The sequence below is a fragment of the Corvus moneduloides genome, chromosome 1, assembly GCF_009650955.1.
Source record: "Corvus moneduloides isolate bCorMon1 chromosome 1, bCorMon1.pri, whole genome shotgun sequence".
Classification (NCBI taxonomy): domain Eukaryota; kingdom Metazoa; phylum Chordata; class Aves; order Passeriformes; family Corvidae; genus Corvus; species Corvus moneduloides.
This window is the reverse complement of record NC_045476.1, coordinates 63,677,207-63,700,988: the sequence shown is the minus strand read 5'-3', so window position 1 is coordinate 63,700,988 and position 23,782 is coordinate 63,677,207. Positions and strand designations below refer to the sequence as shown.

The 23,782-nt window shown below is 44.4% G+C and overlaps 1 long non-coding RNA gene across 1 annotated transcript in view; it reads right to left on the bottom strand.

Moving 5' to 3' along the window:
* Positions 1-8,755: 8,755 nt before the first annotated feature.
* LOC116445857 overlaps positions 8,756-23,782 on the bottom strand; it is a 29,140-nt gene continuing 14,113 nt past the window's right edge. The window contains exons 3-4 of the long non-coding RNA XR_004240906.1: positions 17,664-17,754; positions 8,756-8,954 (exon numbers count right to left, since the gene is read on the bottom strand). This is a non-coding gene — a long non-coding RNA (uncharacterized LOC116445857). The remainder of the gene's footprint in view (positions 8,955-17,663; positions 17,755-23,782) is intronic.

The window sequence follows — 23,782 nt, the reverse complement described above, 5'->3', positions numbered from 1 at the left end:
TCCCTCTCACACTCTTTCCCTGTTCCAGTTACATACAAATTCTCCAAAATGGGTCCTTTCCATGGGCTGCATTTCTGCAAGAACTGCTCCATTCTGGTCCTTTCCATGGGGTGTAGTCCTTCAGGAACAGACTGTGGGTGCCCCGAAGGGCCACAAATCCTGTCAGCAGCCCTGCTGCAGTGTGGTCTCTCCAAGGGGTCACATCTTCCTTTGGGGCACACCCCCCTGCTCCAGCACAGGGTCCTTCATGAGCTGCAGGTGGATCTCTGCTCTGTGTGCACTTTCAGGGGCTTCAGGGGCACAGCCTTGGCTCACCACAGTCTGCACCACGGGCTGCAAGGGAATCTCTGCTCCAACACCTGCAGCATGTCCTACTCCTCCTTCTGCACTGACCTTGGTGCCTGCAGAGTGTTTTCTCTCACATATTCTCACTCCTCTCTCCCAGTTGCTGATGTGCAGCATTTTTTGCCCTTTCCTAAATATGTAATCACAGAGACACTACCAGCGTTGCTGATGGACTCAGTTTTGGCCAGCAGTGGGTCCAACTTAGAGCCAGCTGGGACAGGCTCTGTCTGACATAGGGGAAGATCCTGGTGTTCTCTCACAGAGGTAACTTCTGCAGCCTCCCTGCTACCAAAGCTTTACCAGGTAAGCCCAAGACAGTGGTACATGTAATACGTTCAACAAAAAAACCCAAACACCCCCAAAACCCAACCAAACAAACCAACAGAAAAAAAGGAAAAAATAAAAAGAAGAAAACTCACCAAACCTGAGAGGATACAGACAGAAGAACTGATTAAAAGGCCTCACTCTCCTGGAAATAACCAGCTTTTTTTTATCTTCTGAACTCCAGCAGTTGTAGACATGGCTTTGTTGATGGCTAAAATAATACTTGATTTGGTATTTGGCTAGTAGATTGTACCAGGAAACTGCAGCAGTCATCTGCAAACTCTTCATGTGGGTCACAGGCACTTCAGGAACACACGTTTTGTAATTGGTCGTGATGGAAACTTCTCCAACTAGCTTCTTCAAAGCTCCTTTCAATTGTCCTTTTCCCCCAGAAAACAACTAATTCTGGCTAAAATTGTGTGAAAATGTAGCAAGATGTTACTGGTTCCAGTGGTTGTTACTGAACTCCTGCTGGAAAGGCTTCTACCAATCCTTCATTCTAATGCTGCCTTTGGAAAAGGAATGTTTTTATTGCTTACCAAGAGGAATGTTGTAACTAAAGGTCTAAGTGCTGTACTTCAGCCTTTGCTTTCCACTGGCAAGAAGAGATAAAGCAGAGCGGTGAAGAAGGCTAACATGGTTAATCTTATCTTCAGTTTAGGCAACGTAGTAATTTATGATGTAGTGAGTAACAGCTGGTCTTGATTTCTCTACTTATACACACTATTTAGGAGCAAACAGCTGGATGGTGCCCAGATGTTGGCAAACAACAATGCCCCATCGTTCTCCCTTCAGCCCTCCACAGCTCTCCAGACTCCTCTTTCTTTCTGCATATCAGTCTCTGTGGTACCAGCACAATTATGGTTTCCCTTTTCCATCACCACACGCAAAGGTCAAAGTTCAAAACAGTTAAGGACTGCTTAACCCATGTGGAAGCTGCTTCTAGGTACCGAAAGATGAAACTGTGCTTTTCTTAGTAGATTTTTCATCTCAATGTCAGTGGGAATTGGGCAAGTGCTCAAGCACTTTTCTGAGCCAAGGCTTGGATTCATAATTAAATTTGAAGACATTTGTAGCTGCAAGTTGCTAGTTCAGCTTGGAGGACTCCTTGATACTTAAATGCAAACTTTCAGAATAAACTTCGCAAAAAATGCATTTAATGTAATTAATCTTACAGAGCCTTTATATTTATAAGTAGATTTTAGGTTGCCTAATCACACTTCAGCATGAGCAGAATGAATTTGCCTGCTGTAGTGCATGCAGGTAGATTGAATGATGTTAATGAAAACAGTCATCAATAAAGGAGGTCTCTTTAAAACTGCTAAATATAATTTTACTAACTGTTTCTAGCAGCTCAATTGATGTTTGTCGGCACTTTTAATTTGTGTTTAGAAACATGAGTTTCACTGAATAGTTTCACTGTGTGACCCTATGGTTTTCAGAAATCAGTGGGAATGAATGAGGAATCACCTCTTTCTCCAGGCCAGACAGCAGCAGCTGCAGTCAGCAGGGCCACTGTAGCTGCATCCCTCCAGTTATTTTTTTAAAGGTGACTGGCAGGGCACCATCGGAGATGACTTCAGACTCTGGAATAAGCTCTCCCACAGCTTATTTCAAGGCATGCTGAATTTGGTGACCTTCTGGGCATGCTGCAAAGGACATCTCTGACAGGACAGACCTTTCTGGATTTGGCTGGCTAGATTCCTGGTGAATGGATCACTTAATTCTTCTGAGATTCCATTTTCCTGTTAATTATGTTAGAGTACCTCAGATCTGAGATAGGCATCTTCTCCCTTTTCTCTGTATTTTTGTTGGGGTTTTTTTTCTTTTGTTTTGTTATTTTAAAGTGAATGGGATTAGCTTGAGTATTTTGCTCAATCTCAGTGAAGATAAATATTGTATTATCTATTACTTTAATGTTATTTTGGTACTATATAGAAGAAATTACAGGATCAATTCATTTTTCTTTTTGATGTGGCCCAGAAAAAGTGGTTGTTTTACAAACTTCAAACTTTGTACAAAAGAACAAGAAAAATGTTGCTATTTACTAAATGGTTGAGGAAGTAGGAGAACTTAAAATCTGAAACTAAGACATTCAAGACCCTATTTGCAATTCATATGAAAGAAAACTCAGTACAACATTAAAGTTAGAAAAATAAGAATGAGAAATCAGTATATTAGGCTAGTTAAAAAAGCAGAGAACTTGTTCCTCACATGTAAGCTAATGCCTATTAATACTAACAGTTGGGTAATATTGTTTCTGGTTTTAATTAATGTTCTGCAGGTTTTCACAGCATAGTTTTATCTGTTCTCATAGGTTGTCCTTGGCACAGATCTCACACTACTTTAAATTTAAATAGAACACAGCACATTCTTGATCTGTGATTTTTTTTTTTTTTTTTTAAGCCCATTACATTAGTTTGCAAGGGTAAACCTGAAACCCCACAAATTCTTCAAGAGACTGATTCCCCTCCACTCAAATGAACATGTCCTGAGTGACATTTAGAGACCATACTTCTGCAGGTGTGAGCACCAGCCCTGACCCACATCCTGCATCCCTGAAGCCTGTGGTGTGGGAATCAAATTTTAACACTAAGCTTGCAAATCCCAGTTTGTAATATGTTTTACAAGATCATGTTCCTACGGAAAACTCAGGGGAGAAACAGCTCCTTATTTGCTTGTTCACTCTTCTGTTTTCCAAGCGTGTAAGCAAGCCAACAGAGGCAAAGAAATAATTCTGTGAGAGTGTGAAACCTCAGGAGCTGTGAAGTGCAAAGATTCTACTACTGCCTTAAGAAATCCCTAAATCACAGGGATTGTAGGGCTGGAAGATTACAAGGGGAAATACTGGTATATTCTTCCTCTCTTTTTATTCTCTGGTCATTCATTATCAGCCACTGTCAGAGACAAGATGCACTGAGGTGAACCTTTGATCTGAGCAAGTATGGCCATTTTTGTTCCATCACATTGTGTAAGCAAATGCTGGATATTGCTCTAATACCACTGTACACTGCTGCAGCTGAGCAGATTTTGGAATGGTAACCTTGCTTTTCCATTCCCTATATTGTAGCAAACTTAACCTTCTATCATAATTTGTATTTGTTGCTTGAATACATAGTTGGACTCATCACATCACTGGGTATATCTGTTTCTTCTGCTGTATAGGGTTGTGACTGTTCTAGGTAAGACTGGTATTTTTAGTGCATGCTTTCTCTCAACCTGTACTGTAATGTGCCAAGGTCATACTTATTACAAATACTGCATAATACTCCTAAAATACTTTGTGTACATTTGCGCACACACAGGCTTTTTGTAGAAAGATTCCTTTGCGTAAGTTTGTAAAGCATCAGCATGCAACAAATCTTTTACTTGTGAAATTGCCTTTCCCCTTTCTAGTCATCCTTTTGACACATAAATGATAATTTTGGATTTTTTAATAATAGTGCTGCACCGTTTACTTCAACCTGAACCATTTCACCAAATAATAGTCAACTTTTAACAATCTTCAAAGGTGATTTATGAAAGAATAGTTTGAATGTTCTTTGCATCTAGTAGTTTATCCCTTTATTCAGAGTATTTAATTTTGATTCATATGGGGGATTTTTATTTTATTTATTTTTTGTGCTTTAATCCATTTATCTGCCCACCTAGTACATAATAGGCACTTGTTTGTTGTCAAGGAGGTAACTACAAACTCCAGTATTTCTAAATATAGAGCACACCTCAAAAACACACCTGTGACCACAGCTGACTCCTGGGATCCAGTGCTTAGAAGCCATGAAGTCTTAGCAACACATTGTCACAGTACACAGGATTTGTAACTCTGCAAGGGATTAACGAAGGCCCCTAGAGGTATCAAATGCCAAAAAGGCCTAAGATCTGAACTGACTCATATGTGTAAAGATCTGAACCAAATTTTGCCCTCACGCTGTCCTACGTTATAAACTATAAGACAATCATCTTTCCTTTAGCTGTCATTGCTTTCAGATTCAAAGTCAATGAAGAAAGTGAACACTGTGGCTTAAGGCATAGCTCTGGTTTTAATAGACAATGTGTGATTTTTTTCTAATAATTCAGATTTAAATATATCTGTATCTATATATATTTAAGCAAAAAATAATAGAAAAGGGTTTAGAATTGGGTTAATTGGTGATTCACTGCACTCTCCCACTGCTGGTAAGGCAATCTTCCGACTTCCTCTTGTGCTTAGATTTCTTTTCTTGGTCTTGCCATTTGTAAAGGTGCAACCTGCTTTGAGAAGGAAAGAGAATATGTGACCAAGACTTACAGCATGTTTCACAGTGTGCTGAGTCACAATGCTGTCTTTTGTAACAGTGTTGCCTTTGAGACATTCATTTTTTCATCTGCAGCAGTTTTCATGAATAAATTACTTTAAAAAAACCCCAGTGAATTTGTGAAAAGGTCTTTTTGTGCCCTGTAATTATCTCATAGAATTTAATCTGGGAAGGTACTGCCTAAAATGCGCAAAGCAATGAAGTAGACAATGTTTAACTCATGCTCATTTTTAAAACAATCTGTTTTCTGATACTTAAAATAATGATGAGGTGTATTTTTAATATATTGTGTATTGTCCATGCTTGAATATTCTTTCTCTGACAGGACCATTATTCTACCTAAAACTAGCAGAATGAGGTTTTTTTCACTTGTAAAAAATTAAATTGCTATTTACTAGCTCCTATAACAAAAGAAAAAGCCCTAGAATTCATCACTTTTTAGACAACAGAGCTCTGTGTGAATTGAAAATTAAAAATAAACAAACCACCCCAGTGAATATCTGCCATGTAAATTTTAATTTGGCACTTTAAAGTCTGGATACATAACTTTCATACTATGAAAACTACCTAATTAAAAGATACCATTTTGTATTACGATAAGTGCTTAGCAAATTGAAGGTTCTACTAGCAGTTCTATTATAACAAGGTAGTTTCAGAAAGTTGTAAGTTAAATTTCCTATATCTTTGAGTGTGAGAATGCAATTTTTTTAAATGTAGGAATAATTATTGAAATCATCTTCAGATGCTGTTAGGTTCTGCCACTTAACTCCATTATGTGACATCATACATCAGCGCTTTTTGGAAGACAATTACTTAATTGGTGTTGACGACAGTTGATTTCTATTTCCCTCCAGACAAAGATCATTATGAACTCCCTTCTTTGAGCTCCTTTGTTCCACGAGGCTTTTGCATTGAACAAGGATTGACAGAAAGCTGTAACTACATTATAGCTGCTATCATCTACTATCTTATAGCTGCTATCTTCTTTCCCATGCCATTTAACTGGCAGTATCAGAAAGCACATCTTCATCATAGAGTCTGGTTCACCTGGGATTTAGCCCACCCAATCTCATTTTTTCTTTAGCTACTGTTAAATTATACAAGCTGAAGGCAGGATAGCATAAACAGAAACAGTTTTCCCATATGTTACGATCCAGTTTAAACCCAGAAAAGCAAAGAAAGCTAAGTCTCTGTGCACAAACCGGAAAGAACTTAGAAGGTTCAAAATATTCCCAGAAATGAGATTAAAACCAAACGAGATTAAATGTTGATGCCAAAAAATTGATGTATTTTATTTAATAGTAGAGAGGGAGAGAGAAAAGAAAGAAAGAAATAGAGAAAGAAGTGTGCGTGGGGGGCTGGGGGGACAGGGAGAGGTGACAGGGGTTAGGTGGAAGCATATCACCCATCTGAGGGTCCCAACAACGTCTCGTTGCTCCCCTCCATCTGGTCTGCTGGTGGTGAGGGTCCCCTGTCGCCGCCGCACCACGCCACCACACGCTGCCACACACCACCACACGCCACCACACGCCACGCCAAAGAGTACAGAATCCCGTGGATTAATATACGCTTTGGGCCAGGTGGGAATGCCCACATGTCTCCCCTTGCCAGGGGCCAACTTGACACTGTCCCTTGCAACACTGAGGGTCTGATGCATCATCTCTGGTGCTCTGGTGCAGGGTCTGGGGGCCCCTTTGAGGGGGGCCCCTTTGATGGGCCATGTCACCCCCTCCTGCTGTGGATAAGCTCCCCCCTCCTGCTCCCCCGGGTGAGAACCCCTCAGCTGGGCTCCTCTGCACAGTGGAGGATGGGCAGTCACTGCGCCTCTGACCAGAGGCTTTTACAAGATACCCAAAGCCTCTCCTCCCTCCACCCTTTGGTGCAGGGGGTCTGTGCGAGCCTGGCAGCTGATAGCCCTGGGGCTGTGGTCCTCATCTTGGAGGTGTTAAGCCTGTGCTCAGTGAATGTCCCCAGCCCTGAGTTGTTACTTAATCTTATCTTCATCAGCAAGCGGTGTAAGGCCTCAGTCAGGGCCCCATTCAGGGTGTGGGAGTCTTCTCTGCAGCTTTCATAATACAGTTTTAAAAGTCCTTCAAGAAAATGTTTAAGTCATAAACTATAATATTTCAGTCTCTGACACCATAATATAGACATTTGTGCAACTTGAAGTCAGAAGATAAGAATTATTCAACATCATCAAAGTTTGGTATTGTAGAGAGGATTTCAATGTCTCGCTAATGTCCATAATGATGAGGTCACTGACTACCTTAAAAGATGTGATTGTTGGAAATTAACATCCACAGAGCCATAAACAAGAAAGTTTTCTACGATGAGTAATAGGTCATAATTTTAGAAACCCAGCCTTCACTTCCACATGGACAATGATGCCCATTAAGACAATACTGTGCAGTTATTATCACTAATCTGTGCTTATGCAAGTAATGCATAGACCACACAGCAAAGAGGAAGAGGCAGACAAAATACTCTGTAAGCAGCTGAGAAATGTCTCACAATTGCTCACCTTTGTTCTCATGGGGGACTTAGAGATTTCTGCTGGAAATACAATGCAGCTGAGACGGGGCAGTCTAGGAGGTTCCTGGAGTGTGTGGAAGGGCCAGAAGGAGTATCTGGAGAACTATAAGCCTGACAGCTTCACCTTGTGCTGGGGAAGGTCATGGAGCAGATCATCTTGAGTGCCATCATGCAGCACGTGCAGGAGAACCAGGGGATCAGGCTCAGCCAACATGGGTTTGTGAAAGGCAGATCCTGCTTGACAAACCTGATCTCCTTACATGACAAGAGACCTGTGGATGAGGGCAAGGCTGTGGATGTGTCTACCTGGACTTCAGTAAAGTCTTTAACACCATTTCTCACAGTATTCTCCTGGAAAAACCAGCTTCTCATGACATGGGTGGGGGTTTTGTTCACTGGGTAAAAAACTGTCTGTACGCGTGGGCCCAGACAATGGTGGTGAAAGATGCTACGTCCAGCTGGTGGCTGGTCACTAGTGGATTTCCAGGTCTCAGTACTGGGGCCAGTTGTGTTTAATATCTTTATCCATGATCTGGATGAGGTGATCAAGGGTACCCTCAGTCAATTTGCAGATGACACCAAGCTGGGTGGGAGTGTTGATCTGTTGGAGGGTAGGAGGACTCTGCAGAGGGACCTGGGGCGGTTGGACAAAAGTGGCAAGACTAAGGACAGGAGGTTCAACAAGACCATGTGCCAGGTCCTACACTTTGACCACAATAACTCCAATGCTACAAGATGGGGCTGAGTGACTGGAAATTGACATAGTGGGGAAGGACCTGGAGGTGCTGGTCAATAGTGGCTGAAAATGAGCCAATGTGTGCCCAGGTGGTCAACAAGGCCAATGGCATCTTGGTCTGGATCAGCAACGGCGAGGCCAGCAGGACCAGGGCAATGATTGTCCCCCTGTACTCAGCACTGGTGAGGCCACACCTCAACTACTGCATTCCATTTTGGGCTCCTCAATTCAGGAAGAACATTGAGGTGCTGGAGTGTGTCCAGAGAAGGCCAACAGGGCTAATGAAGGGTCTGGAACACAGGTCCTGTGAGGAGTGGCTGAGGGTACTGGGGTTGTTTAGCCTGGACAAAAGGAGGCTCAGGAAAACCTTACTGCTCTCCACATCTGCCTAAAAGGAGGTCGTAGTGAGATTGGGGGTTGGTCTACTCTCCCATGTAACAAAACAAGACTCTTGTGAACAAATATTAGCAATAATGTTTGAATTTTAATAAATTTATAACCTATTTCACAGACCTGTTGCATGTATTCAGTGGCTTTCAGTAATTAAGTGCAGTGTACAATGACTTAAAATCATCTGTCAAACCCAGTTTAGCTGTTTATTTTATTATTGTCTATTCCTGAGCATGTCACATAATGTGAGGTGATGTGCAAGCACAGAATAAATAAGAGTTCTTGCTCTGAAGTTCCTTCTATTTCCTTGTAACACAGCCACACAAGAGAATCTGCAAGGAAACAATGAGATCACGCTGAATGGCAATGATCTTGGCATACCAGCAACTTAATCTAAATAAAGTTATTTTCCTATGCACTGTGACCAAATTTAGACAAAAGACTAAGGGATGTATTCAGTGAGATACTTCCCTGGAAAATACAGGGAATTGCGATGGTGGTGCAAGTGGTAACATAAAACCACAAATGTGTGTTTTGGAAATGCAGGTGGGCACGTGTTTTTTTCTTTGGATCCAAAGTTTATTGATCTACAAAGTTAAGCATAAATTTCAGCAAATATTTTTTGAAGAGGTAGAATAACAGAGGTCAAATAAAAAATATTGAAAAGGTTCATTTGGACTTTTTAGGTTAAATTCAGAAGAAGATTTAAGAGGCATTCAAGCAACAGAAGTCTTTGTGTTCAGTAATTACAACACATACACTGCTTGTGCAGACCAAGTTTTTCCTCAGTTCACCTCCTGAGTGGATGATGAAGGAATAATTCTCTTTTATTCTTTTCTCCTTTGTCTAAAACTGTATTTAACTCTTCTATCAAAATGCAAGGGTTAAACAGAAAGACATCACACCAAGAACATCACATAGACTAATGGCAAAAGCTGTTCCAGCAATGGGATACAGAAGGTGTCTCGGTTTTGAAAGACAGGTGTCTGCTAGGGAAGGCAGAGGCCCCCCTTGAAGTGGCAGATATAACCCCTTTTCCCTCCAAGTTATTATATTTTGAAATCAAGAGCCTTTAGGCGAAGAAGTGGGAAATAGGAATAACAGTTCTTTACTATATATATATATATGTATATAACCAGTCAAACAAAACAACAACAACTATGGCAGTAACAGCAATCACAAACCCAGTGCCAGCCTTCTCGGCTGTCAGGCTATTTCCCCTCGGGTGCAGTTCCGCTCGCAGCCGGCAGGGGCGCTGGCGGCTCCCGGTGAGCAGGGCAGGTGCGATGGTTCCCCCGCGGCTGCAGGGGGCGCTCCGGAGCGAGCTCGGGAAACCCGCGGCTCTGGTGCCCTGGGATCCCGGGAAGGGATGGAACAAAGGCTTCACAAACCGCTGGGCAGTTGATCCCGGGCTCTCAGGAACAGCATGCTGGAACGGCAGGGACGAACGCAAATCCCGGGTGGCAGACGAGATGTATCCAGATGGGAAAAACCCACGGAGGCCCAGGCAGGCAGGGCGAGCAGGGCTACAGCGTAGCGAAAGCTCGAAGCAGCAGCGGGGCAGGGCAGCCACAGCTCGGTCTCCAGCAGGGCAGGGAAAGCGGCTTTTGGGGTCCCGGCGTTGTTTCCAGCAGGAAGAAAGAACGGCCAAAAAGAAAGAAGCAGCAGCTCCTTTCTCTGCAGCTTCTCTCCCCGGACGCTCAGAGCGAACTGACCCCACACCCAGGTGTAGACAAAAGAGTAGCCAGGTCCGCCCCACTCCCCTTTTGTCTTTCTTAAGTACAGCTATTTGTCCCCTAGCAACATGCATATGGGAGAAAATTCCTTTAACAGAGAAAAAACAGACTAAACTAAAACCCCAACATTATCCACCCCGAATTTTTTCCCATACTAACATGTTACATGAAACTTAACTTTTTTAACCATATAAATCTATGCATTACCCAAATTATATACAAATATACATGCTGATACTGATACAAGTACAGAGCCATGGGTAGTTCACCCTAAAACAAGGTCCCCTTGAGGTAAGCATCGGGTCTCTCCATCCTTTTGCATCACCCACCAGGTGCAACCTGGTCCCTGAGCAAAAACAACCCCACGGATGGGTTTGTCTTTGCTCAAGGCAGACTTTACCCAAACAGTTTTTCCAAGCATACCTCTCATGTGCACCACTGGAACCTTATCCCCGTCTGTTGTTTGTAGGGGTTCAGATTGGGCAGGGCCTGCTCGGCTGGTGGAACCTCGAGTGTTAACTAACCAGGTGGCTCTTGCTAAATGCATCTCCCAGTTTTTGAAAGTCCCCCCACCCAGTGCCTTCAAGGTGGTTTTAAGCAGTCCATTACACCGCTCAACCTTCCCAGCTGCTGGTGCATGGTAAGGGATGTGGTACACCCACTCTATGCCATGTTCTCTAGCCCAGGTGTTTATAAGGCTGTTCTTGAAATGAGTCCCATTGTCAGACTCGATTCTCTCAGGGGTGCCATGCCTCCAAAGGACTTGCTTTTCCAGGCCCAGGATGGTGTTCCGGGCAGTAGCGTGAGGCACAGGGTAGGTCTCCAGCCACCCAGTGGTGGCTTCTACCATTGTGAGCACATAGCGCTTGCCTTGGCGGGTTTGAGGCAGTGTGATGTAATCAATCTGCCAGGCCTCCCCATACTTGTATTTGGACCATCGCCCACCGTACCACAGAGGCTTCACCCGCTTGGCCTGCTTGATCGCAGCGCATGTCTCACAATCATGGATAACCTGGGAGATACTGTCCATGGTTAGATCCACCCCTCGGTCTCGTGCCCACTTATAGGTGGCATCTCTGCCCTGATGACCTGAGGCATCATGGGCCCATCGAGCTAGGAACAGTTCTCCTTTATGTTGCCAATCCAAGTCTATCTGGGACACCTCTATTTCCGCAGCCTGATCTACCTGTTTGTTGTTACGATGTTCTTCATTAGCCCGGCTCTTGGGGATGTGAGCATCTACATGACGGACCTTCACGGATAGCTTCTCTACCCGAGTGGCAATGTCTTTCCACTCTTCAGCAGCCCAGATTGGTTTTCCTCTGCGCTGCCAGTTTGCCTTATTCCACCTTTCCAGCCAACCCCACAGAGCATTGGCTACCATCCATGAATCAGTGTAGAGGTAGAGCTTTGGCCACTTCTCTCTTTCAGCTATGTCCAGAGCTAATTGGACAGCTTTGAGCTCAGCAAATTGGCTCGATCCACCTTCTCCTTCAGTAGCCTGTGCAACTTGTCGTGTGGGGCTCCATACAGCGGCTTTCCATTTCCGGCTAGCGCCTACAATTCGGCAGGAACCATCAGTGAAGAGGGCGTATTGTCTTTCACTCTCTGGTAGCTCATTATATGGTGGGGCTTCTTCGGCACGTGTCACCTGCTCCTCTTCTTCTTCAGAAGATAACCCAAAAGTCTCACCTTCCGGCCAGTTTGTAATTATTTCCAAGATCCCAGGGCGACTTGGGTTTCCAATTCGGGCGCGCTGCGTGATGAGGGCAATCCATTTGCTCCAAGTAGCGTCGGTGGCGTGATGCGTGGAGGGAATCTTTCCTTTGAACATCCACCCCAGCACCGGTAGTCGGGGTGCCAGGAGGAGTTGTGCCTCTGTGCCGATTACTTCTGAGGCAGCCTGGACTCCTTCATAAGCTGCCAGGATTTCCTTCTCTGTGGGAGTGTAGTTGGCTTCAGATCCTCTGTAGCTTCGGCTCCAGAATCCCAGTGGTCGGCCCCGAGTCTCACCAGGCACCTTCTGCCAGAGGCTCCAGGACAGACCCTTGTTCCCGGCTGCAGAGTAGAGCACGTTCTTCACCTCTGGTCCTGTCCTGACTGGGCCAAGGGCTACGGCGTGAGCAATTTCCTGTTTGATCTGGGCGAAGGCCTGCTGCTGTTCAGGGCCCCAGTGGAAATCATTCTTCTTGCGGGTAACCAGGTAGAGAGGACTCACGATCTGGCTGTACTCGGGAATGTGCATCCTCCAGAAACCTATGGCGCCTAGGAAAGCTTGTGTTTCCTTCTTGTTGGTCGGCGGAGACATTGCTGTGATCTTATTGATGACCTCAATGGGAATCTGACGTCGTCCATCTTGCCACTTTACTCCCAGGAACTGGATCTCTCGGGCAGGTCCCTTGACCTTGCTCTTCTTGATGGCAAAACCAGCTTGCAGGAGAATTTGAATTATTCTCTCTCCTTTCTCAAACACTTCGGTTGCGGTGTTCCCCCACACAATGATGTCATCAATGTACTGCAGATGTTCTGGAGCCTCACCCTTTTCTAGTGCAGTCTGGATCAGTCCATGACAGATGGTGGGACTGTGCTTCCACCCCTGGGGCAGTCGGTTCCAGGTGTACTGCACGCCCCTCCAGGTGAAGGCAAACTGAGGCCTGCACTCTGCTGCCAGAGGAATGGAGAAAAATGCATTGGCAATGTCAATAGTGGCGTACCACTTTGCTGCTTTGGACTCCAGCTCGTACTGGAGCTCCAACATGTCTGGCACGGCAGCGCTCAACGGTGGAGTCACTTCATTCAGGGCACGATAGTCCACAGTCAATCTCCATTCCCCGTCAGACTTGCGCACAGGCCAGATGGGGCTGTTGAAGGGTGAGTGGGTCTTGCTGACCACCCCTTGACTCTCCAGCTCGCGGATCATCTTGTGGATGGGGATCACAGCATCTCGATTTGTCCGATACTGCCGGCGGTGCACTGTCGAGGTGGCAATTGGCACTCGTTGCTCTTCCACTTTCAGGAGCCCAACTGCAGAAGGATTCTCAGATAGTCCAGGCAGGGTGTTCAATTGCCTAATGCCCTCTGCCTCCACAGCAGCAATCCCAAATGCCCACCTGAGTCCTTTTGGGTCTTTGTAGTAGCCATTCCGGAGGAAGTCTATGCCCAGAATACACGGGGCCTCTGGGCCGGTCACAATCGGATGCTTTTGCCACTCCTTCCCAGTCAGGCTCACCTCAGCTTCCAAAAGGGTCAACTGCTGTGATCCCCCGGTCACCCCAGCGATGGATACAGGTTCTGCCCCCACATGTCCCGATGGCATTAAAGTACACTGTGCTCCAGTATCAACCAATGCATCATATTTTTGTGGCTCTGATGTGCCAGGCCATCGGATCCACACCGTCCAGAAAACTCGGTTCTCCCGTGCCTCTTCCTGGCTAGAGGCAGGGCCCCTCTAGCCCTGGTTATCATTCTTTCCCTGGGCGTACATGCTCGAGGTACCTTCAAGGGGATCCGACATATCATCCTCCCTTCTGTAGTGCCTGGCAGCTCGGTCACGGGAGGCTGAGGCTACCTTCACCTTAGCGGAACCCCCTCGGTTAGTGCCTCCCTCCTTGAGTTCACGCACCCGCGCTGCCAGGGCAGAGGTGGGTTTCCCATCCCACCTTCTCATGTCTTCCCCATGCTCACACAGGAAAAACCACAGCTCAGCTCGTGGGGTGTACCCTCTCTCTCTCGCAGGGGGACGACGGGCTCTGACTTGGGGGCCTGTGACTCGCACTGGTGCCACGCTGACCCTCCTCATCTCCTCCCTCATCTCCTCCCTCATCTCCTCCCTCATCTCCTTCATCTCCTCTTTGAGGTCCTGGACCACAGCAGAGACATGAGCTTTTAGCGGGCCATTGATCATGCTGTCATAATGCCTGAGCCTGTTGGCAACAGAGCCCACTGTTTCTCGGGTATTGTCAGCATCAATCGTTGCAATGAAGGTGGTGTATTGTGATGGCCCTAGCCTTGCCAGGTTCCACATCATCTGTCCTGTGCACCTGACCTTATCGGGGTCATTATCATGCTGTCCATCCTTCCCAAAGAGTACCTCTAATATTGCCACCTCTCTTAGCTGTTGGATCCCTTGCTCGAGTGTCTTCCACTGCATTCTATGATGATACTCCTGCATTCTTTCTTTGTGAATGAACCTTTCTCTCACACTCATTAAGAGCCGCTCCCAGAGAGAAAGGGGCCCTGGCTCCCTCACGAATATCTGGTCCACACCTGGGTCCTGGGTCAACGATCCCAGATACCTTGCCTCACCACTATCCAGTTGCATACTTGTGCCCATAAGGTCCCAAACCCGAAGCAGCCAGGTGGTATAAGGCTCACGCCCCCTTCGCACAATGTCGTTTCGCATAGCACGGAGACTGTCGTGCGACAGGGACTCAGTGATGACTTCTGGCTCTGGCTCTCCTGCTGGTTGTGAGGGCCCTGGTTGCCCATCATCATTAACTGGTCGTACTGATTTGGTCTTATACTTCCTCCTTTGCACAGGAGCGACTGCTGCTGGCTGTGGTTGTCCTTGTGGTTCAGCTGAAGCCTGGACGGTTGTAACATCCGTGGGTTCCACTGCTGCACCATCGGACTCACCCTCTTTGGGGCAGGGAGAGGGTTTTTCACTAGCTGAGGAGGTGTATTCCCTTAGCAATTGGCATATCTCCTGGCGCACCTGGCCCATCTCCTGGCACATCTCCTTGCGCACCTGGCCCATCTCCTGGCATATCTCCTGGCGCACCTGACCCATCTCCTGGCATATCCCCTGGCGCACCTGACCCATCTCTTGGCACATCTCCTGCATCCCTTTTGCCAGTACCCCCACCCAGTTTGGGTAGTCCATTTCTGAGGTGGACTGTTGGGCAGTATCAGTCTGTGGGGCGGGATCTCTAGTGTCTGGGGCTGTGGCAGGCTCTGGCTCTGGGGTAGGATCTCTAGTGTCTGGGGCCGTGTCAGGCTCTGGGGCAGGATCAGGCTCTGGGGTAGGAACTCTACTCTCTGGGGCCATGTCAGGTTCTGGGGCAGGATCAGGCTCTGGGGTAGGATCTCTAGTCTCTGGGGCTGGTGTCCGGGTAGATATCCAAGCCAATCTCAACTTATCCTTGAATGCTAAATAGAGTAGGCCTATCAGCAGCAGATGGTTAGTATTCAGAGGGAATTTAAACCCTTCGAAAATTGATGGGGTGGGCCCAAAGAACTGGTTGAGGGGTTGGGAGAAAACTTCCCCTGGTGTCATTTCCTCACAGAAGGTACCATTGTTAACATAACCCCAAAAACATGTGCTCAGTGTGTGATAGCTGTTTATCCATGTGCCCACATTCCGGAGGAAGTTAAAAACCCATGAATTCCTCACCTTCTCGACCCATAACGCAAGCTGGATAACAGCAATGGTAGCCTTAGTCAGAGGACCCATATTCAAGTAAGGAGCTGCAAAGGGGAAGAATATAGCCACGGCTACATGCCACCCGAACCAGGGTAAACTAGACCACATAGTGCTGCCTAACAAGGTTCCAATATCCAGCACACAAAATAAAGTTATCCAGGAACTGTTATTCCTTTTTCACCTCTATCTCTTAATGCCCTTAGGCCCCACGTTGGGCGCCAAGATCTGTCTCGGTTTTGAAAGACAGGTGTCTGCTAGGGAAGGCAGAGGCCCCCCTTGAAGTGGCAGATATAACCCCTTTTCCCTCCAAGTTATTATATTTTGAAATCAAGAGCCTTTAGGCGAAGAAGTGGGAAATAGGAATAACAGTTCTTTACTATATATATATATATGTATATAACCAGTCAAACAAAACAACAACAACTATGGCAGTAACAGCAATCACAAACCCAGTGCCAGCCTTCTCGGCTGTCAGGCTATTTCCCCTCGGGTGCAGTTCCGCTCGCAGCCGGCAGGGGCGCTGGCGGCTCCCGGTGAGCAGGGCAGGTGCGATGGTTCCCCCGCGGCTGCAGGGGGCGCTCCGGAGCGAGCTCGGGAAACCCGCGGCTCTGGTGCCCTGGGATCCCGGGAAGGGATGGAACAAAGGCTTCACAAACCGCTGGGCAGTTGATCCCGGGCTCTCAGGAACAGCATGCTGGAACGGCAGGGACGAACGCAAATCCCGGGTGGCAGACGAGATGTATCCAGATGGGAAAAACCCACGGAGGCCCAGGCAGGCAGGGCGAGCAGGGCTACAGCGTAGCGAAAGCTCGAAGCAGCAGCGGGGCAGGGCAGCCACAGCTCGGTCTCCAGCAGGGCAGGGAAAGCGGCTTTTGGGGTCCCGGCGTTGTTTCCAGCAGGAAGAAAGAACGGCCAAAAAGAAAGAAGCAGCAGCTCCTTTCTCTGCAGCTTCTCTCCCCGGACGCTCAGAGCGAACTGACCCCACACCCAGGTGTAGACAAAAGAGTAGCCAGGTCCGCCCCACTCCCCTTTTGTCTTTCTTAAGTACAGCTATTTGTCCCCTAGCAACATGCATATGGGAGAAAATTCCTTTAACAGAGAAAAAACAGACTAAACTAAAACCCCAACAGAAGGGTGAAACTGGTGGTCTGTATAGGGTAGGTGTTTCTGTGCTGGAGAAGATTCACAGCCGATGAACTGCTGAGCCTGGGTTTGTAAATACTATTTAAACAGACTTGTCAGCCTAGCCTTTTGCTTTATTAAAATGTCTACTTGGAAGCACAGTCAAGTCAAAATTATTTTCTTCCATTTAAATATGTTGATTATGTTTTGTTTTCTTTAAATTGCTTTACATCAACACTCAACTGAAAGTAGTTGCCTTCTGTTTCACTGAAAACAACAGCCATCTCTTCTTAGAAGTCAACATCATTATAATGTTTCTCATCCATATGATACATAAACAAGGTATTGATAATCCATGAGGGCACAGGGAAGGAGGATTTTACTTATGTCTGAGCAGGGAGGTGGACCAGTGGTGGGAAACCAAGAGCTAAAGCTCTGCAAGAAAAAATTGCCTTAATACCAACATTCCCAAAGGGCATGAGCAAGACAAAGGAAAGGCAGAGGGAAGATCATCGCAATTGTGAGAGTCTGGGTGAGCTGGGTGTTTAATGGGTGAACAAGAAAGGCTGGGCTGACTGTTCGTAGTGGGACTGGTCCATATTTACCTTCAGTCAGTGTGTATGGAACATGGGACAGTTCATAGCTTCCGGTTATGGGCAGGAATAAGAAGAGGTCTGTGTTCCCTTTCATGTGTTCATAGGCTGCCCTTGCATGCTATTGAGTTCAGCTGGACTGAAAAATACCAGTAAGTGGAGACTTACAGAAGCTGCACTGAGAGTTTCTGACTGTTCTTCTGGGCCGTTGTGAGAAGCTCTGGTTAGAGGCATGAGAGATGCTTGAATTTTCAAACCTCTGCAAAGTAAACATACAGAGCTGGTTACAGCATTTTTAAATTAAAGATTGCTTTAATCTTCAGTGACAGATTTATGAAATATTGCTTTAAATTCTGCTTCATGCTTCACAGCCAACTGAGTTTAATTCAGAAACAAAGGCAATTTAAAAGAACCCATAGATTACTTTGGCTACTGAAGATTATAAATTATCCCTAACTAAATTTTGTCAGTAGAGTATGTTGAGATATTTAGATAAAACACGCATTTGACATTTATTGCACAATGATCCCTTTCCAAGTACTTCAACTCACAAAAGGGGAACATGGGCTGAATTATTATGGGGCTGGGGATCTTTTTGCTGACATAAATGATAATCTCCAAGGATGGAAAGCTTAGACTTTCCTTTTAATTAGTTTTTCGGTTTGGTTTGTTTTTTTTTTTTTTAGTGTGGTGCAGTACCATGCAATCAGACAGCATTGCATTAAAATTCCAATGTTAAAAATACTGTAAACATGTAAAAATGTATCTTGATGTGGCAGATGCTGTTGCTAAATATATATTTACTAGGATGCAGAAGAAATCTTTCTGATGTAAAAGCAAGAAATCTAAGAAATCTCTTGCTTAAGTTAAATGTTTAGCAATGACTCCTGCCCCAGATTCCTCACAACTCAACAGTTTTTGAACACATAGTCTCAGCAAAATGCTATTTCCAGTCCAAGACTGTTGTGAAGATATATTTGTCAGGGTGGAATTCTGATTTTCACAGTTAATTTTGCTTTCCTCACATGGATATCCTCATTATCCCCAAGACTAAACACAAAACTTACTGTGGGAAATGAAGTATTTTTCACCAGCAAAAATGTAACTGTGGCAGATATCAACAGCATGCACCACTATGCATGAGCCAAGAAATCTGTGAGCGACCCTACCCTGGAAACACACACTGTTTTGCTACTAGCTGGTGGGTCTCGACTCTCTGCAAACCACCCTCGTGTTACACATCCAGGTTGCTGGGGTACATGAAATATATTCCCTGCCCTTGCTGGAGACATGGCTCTGCTTCCCAATTTATCCCACTCACCCCAGAGCACCTGGAACAGCTTTCTGGAACAGGTGCATGCCATTGGTGTCCTATAGGAGCCACCTGTATCTGTCCATACCTTTTGGCTGGAGACAATAGCTAACCTAGATTTGCTGCTGTCTGGGGCTGCAGAAAGAAGCCTAATGCAGTTAGCAAACTGTTAACAAGCTGTTAGCAAACAAAATTCTCTTATTTTATGAAATGTAATTACATACCATATTCCTTCTCCTGATCCTTGTTCCTTTAGGCTCAAAACAGAAAAAGAAAAAAGAAACCTCCTTGAAAACCATTTAAATATATTCCCTCAAAATTGTGCCTAATGCATGCCTTTGCAAATTGCCAGATGTGAGAGGAGAGGTAGTTACTGTCTACAAACTCTATCTTGTTTCTGTTTATGCAAGTGAACAGGCAAATACAGATGGTATTGGAGTGAGAGGCAAAAAACAATTTCCAAAGCACAGCTGGTTCTCCAAGATATGTGCAAATCCATACTATTTCTTATCATGTTTAGAGAAGATTCAACTACCCAGTCCACAAAACTCAAATTTTCATGGTTCTTCTGTTTTCTAGGTAATGGTCAGGCAGACTACTTGTTCTCCAGTTAAAACAGCGTTTCCCCAGTTTCCATCAATACTGACATTTTAAACACTAAAACTGAAGAAGTCTACAGTTTGTTCCTCTGTGCCTTTACTTTCCAGTTTTCCAGCTCTCATGCTTTTCCCATGAGACACTGTACTATGAATGAAAACTCATAATTGACTATATTTAATATAAGGTGTCATTTAGATAACTGCATGTTTCTAACAAAAGGTGCCAATGATTACCCAACACAGGACTTCAGGACAACTCGTTGGTCAAATTGAACACATTTTCAGTAGCAAATTCGATCCTTCTTCAACACCGGCCATTTCCCCGTTATTTCTTTATTCTGGAGCTTCTCTCTTTTATGTAATTCTTTTTCTGTGGGAGGAATCACAGGCAGTGCTTCTGCCCTTGATTTTCCAGTTTTGCAAAGCACATACAAAAGCCACTTTAATCTCATTAATATTCATATTCATATTTTTTACATGACAGAATTCAAGAAAACAGACTAAAGAGTTGTTGGTTACCTTTGAGACTTCTACTTCTTCATTTTATAAAAATGTATATTTTCTAACACTGCTTGAATATGTATAGAAACTCAAATAGTCTAATTTAGGGGAAAAAAAGTAATCTAAAGTCCTACTACTGTTTCAGGGTGTCATGGTTTAACCGCAGCCAGAAGCCAAGCCCCAGGCAGCCGCTGGCTCTCTCCCCCGCCAGTGAGACTGGGGAGAGAATTGGAAGAGTAAAAGGTAAAGAACTCATATGTTGAGATAAAAGCAGTTTAATAGGGAAAGCAAAAGCTGCACACACAAGCAAAGCAAAACAAGGAATTAGTCACTGCTTGCCATGGGCAGGCAGGTGTTCAGCCATCCCCAGGAGAGCAGGGCCCCATCACATGTAACAGTTACTTGGGAAGACAAACGCCATCACTCCAAACATCCCCCCTTCCACCTTCTGCCCCAAACTTTATATCCTGAGCATGATGCCATAGGGTCTGGAATATCTCTTTGGTCACTTTGGGTCACCTGTCCCAGCTGTGTCTCCTCCCAGCCTTCCACGCACCCCCAGCTCCATTGCCTTTGTGGCAGTAAAAGCAGAAAAGGCCTTGGCTCTGTGTAAGCCCTGATCAGCAACAACAAAAACATGTCTCTGTTATCAACCCTGTGTTCAGCACAAATCCAAAACACAGCCCTTTATCAGCCACTGTGAAGAAAATTAACTCTATCCCAGCTGAAACCACCATATCCTAATGACGTAACACACAAATTAAAAACTCTCCTGTGGTACCACTAATACTGCACGACTTGTTCAGGCAGAAGACTTCCTGACATTGTTCCTTAATTTAAATCAGGATGGTATCTTGTAATTCAATAAGGCAGAACTATTTCTGCGACAGAACTTCTTCCGTTTCAGGAAAAAAACCCCACAACTCTCTAAACCTCTCATCTTTATTAGCACACTCCCTTTTAAATACTCAAAATACAAAATACTCCTGCATACTGTGAACAACCACTCAATTTTAAAAGCTCATCATAAAGTGTAAATAAATCCATATCCACTGCATAATGATACTTTACTGTCAATATGAGTAAAGCAGAGATCTAACCTGCACAATCAAACAGCTGTTGAGCTGCCTAACACAGTAGCATCCTGTTCTTGACAAGGGCTTTGGTCATCTTGATAATTGCTTTAAGGCTTAGCTCATGTGCCAAAGCAAAACTGTAGCAATACACAGTTGGTTTTGTGCTAAAATATTTCTTTAACTAACACTAAAATTATATAAGCCTTAAAAACAATCATGCTCTGTGTTCTTGGAATGGTATGTAGCATATTTTTGCCAAATGAGTTGCATAAATGCTAATTATATTAAGGTTTGCAACAATTGGTCTTCAAAGAGTATCTTGAGATTCCTTCATTTGCAGTAGGTGAGCTCAAGAGGCCCATGGCACCTTCCCTTGGAGTTATGTGCAGCTTATTGATGTTTCCCCCGGGGCAGTGCCAGAGGTCTGTGCTCTGCTTTTCTGGCTGCTCTCAGCTGTAGCTCTGGGACAAAGAGGTCTTGAGATGTGTTCTGCATTATTCCTTGGTAACCTCATACTCTTTAGATCTCATCTTGCCTCTTCAATAAGTAATTTTAATATCGGTCTCTGGATTTCAGACACAGAATTCTAACAAACTTTCAAAGAGTTTACTAAGCCAAAATCATTCTTGAATTATCTCCCATGTTGACTTTGAACCAATACTTTTATTTATTTCATAGGAATGAACAGAATTTTCTGAAAACCAAATGCTGGTCTCATGTTGACTCTATTCCCATATTAATTCTAAGTGATATTTCTCTACTGTAACTGTTGCAGTGGGGATCCTGCAACATACATATACCAAACCAGGAGTCCCGTGGAAAGGAAATATATATGGACAGACAGATTCTTGCTAGCTGTTTCAGAGATGTTTATTTCTCCAGCCGCATGGCCGGGGCTCTGCCCAGGAACTGTTCCAATCACGGGACCAAGGGTCCTTCTGCCCGCGCAGGGAACACAAACCAACCAATGGGAACGAGGCTGACCAGGGACAGGGAAGCCCCGTGTCTGTGCCCTCAGGGCCCCTCTCCCAGGGCTACACGGCGGGGGAGGGACCCCAACAGCTCACCCGTTTTATTTTAATAAAAGGAGAATGAAAACAACTGGATAAACATAACAAGAACAGTTTCAAGACAAAACAAGCCACCCTCCTGAGTCTTTAAATGTCCAATCAGATTCTGTGGAACATCTTAGGGCTGACAGAAGGGAGGCAGAACTCTGAGCATGCTTTGTGGGGAAACTGAGGCATGTAACTGAAACAGAATTCAGACAAAAGTACCAGATCTTTCTTATCCCAGTTAAGTAAAATGTAAGAAGGATGCCGTATCTTTTCCAGTGATGCATCAGAATAAAAGGATGATACCTAAATCCTATTCTTTCAGAGCTGTGGCAAAGAAAAGACTTTTATACTACCTACAGATGAAGAAATAAATCTCTTGACCTTTAAAAACTAAGAAAAATATCAGTGGCACGATATTTTAAACTGTGTCTCAAATTACTATAAATGTGTAGCAGTAATAAAAAAGAAATCAATAAAAGAAATCTACAGGATCTATAATTCCATTTTGGATTACAGCTGGTGAAATAACTTCAGCTGGACAACACAGTACAAAAATTTCTGTGGAATATCACAAATATATTTTCAACAGAAAGATTATACATATTTAAAAAAATAATAAATGTATAATATATGTTACTGAAATTTGACCTCCCTTCGCCTTCCATCTTCCCCCCACAAAAAACAAAAGACAAAAAAAAAGACTTGTTTTGCTTTGGACAAATTTAATTTTAAAAAGATACAGCATCCTCAAAAAAATGAAATCTTTTGTTTTGGACAATTAAAGTATGAAAAGCAATTTATAGAAAGGCTGCTGCTTCAACTTCCTACCCAGTCTTTTTCACTTGCCTAAAAGTGGACCTATGTTGATTCCTCCTGCTTCATTCTTCCTCAAGCCCTTTTAGGATTAAGTGTATAGGAACTTCTATTGAAAACTGCATAAAAATGGGAAAGAACATTAGGATTTTGCTCACCTCTTCAATCATCAAAACTAGTAATTATGTAGCTTGCATTGTTTGATGCTCACCTGTGGCTGCCAGGAGCTGCAATTTATATTAGTGTGGGGTTTTTTTGATGGTGAGGGGGAGGCTGTGCATTTTTTTCGAAGACAAGCAAGTTGTATAACTCATGAGAAACTGCTGATGCAGACAGCTTAGCAAGTTTCAAGGAAGTGATTGCATATTTATGTGGAATAGAAGAACCTTCACATTTGCATTAGGTAGGATATAAATAAATCTGAAGGGCTTGTCTTCCCCTAATTGTATAGCATTTATCTTTATCAGTAGAATTTAAGTAATATAACCCTCAATTCAGAAATAACCCTTAATTTAGAATGAATGGAAATCTAGATGTAAAGAACACATGGTATCTATTTAATGGGAACAATCAAGCCATAATAGTCTTACTCTCGACTAGATACCTGTGCCCACACTTATGACCAAGGAATTTATAATTCCCAAGTGACTGGATTAATGAACTACTCGCAATGTCTGTAACCAAACACATGTATGTTTGTTGACCACTCAGTTGCAGAACACAAAAGTATTAACTTTTTTCAGGTCATGCTGCTTGCATGAGTGGTCTTCTTGAGCCTCTTCAACAGTTCAATGGTAAAGGGCATCTGCGTGTACCAAGAAGAGTTTTGAGGAGACACAGAGGTTGTATTCAGCACCTGAACAAGTGGCATCTTTGCCTTTGCCACAGATTTCTTCTGACACAAAACATGTCCTTCTTTGCTACTATA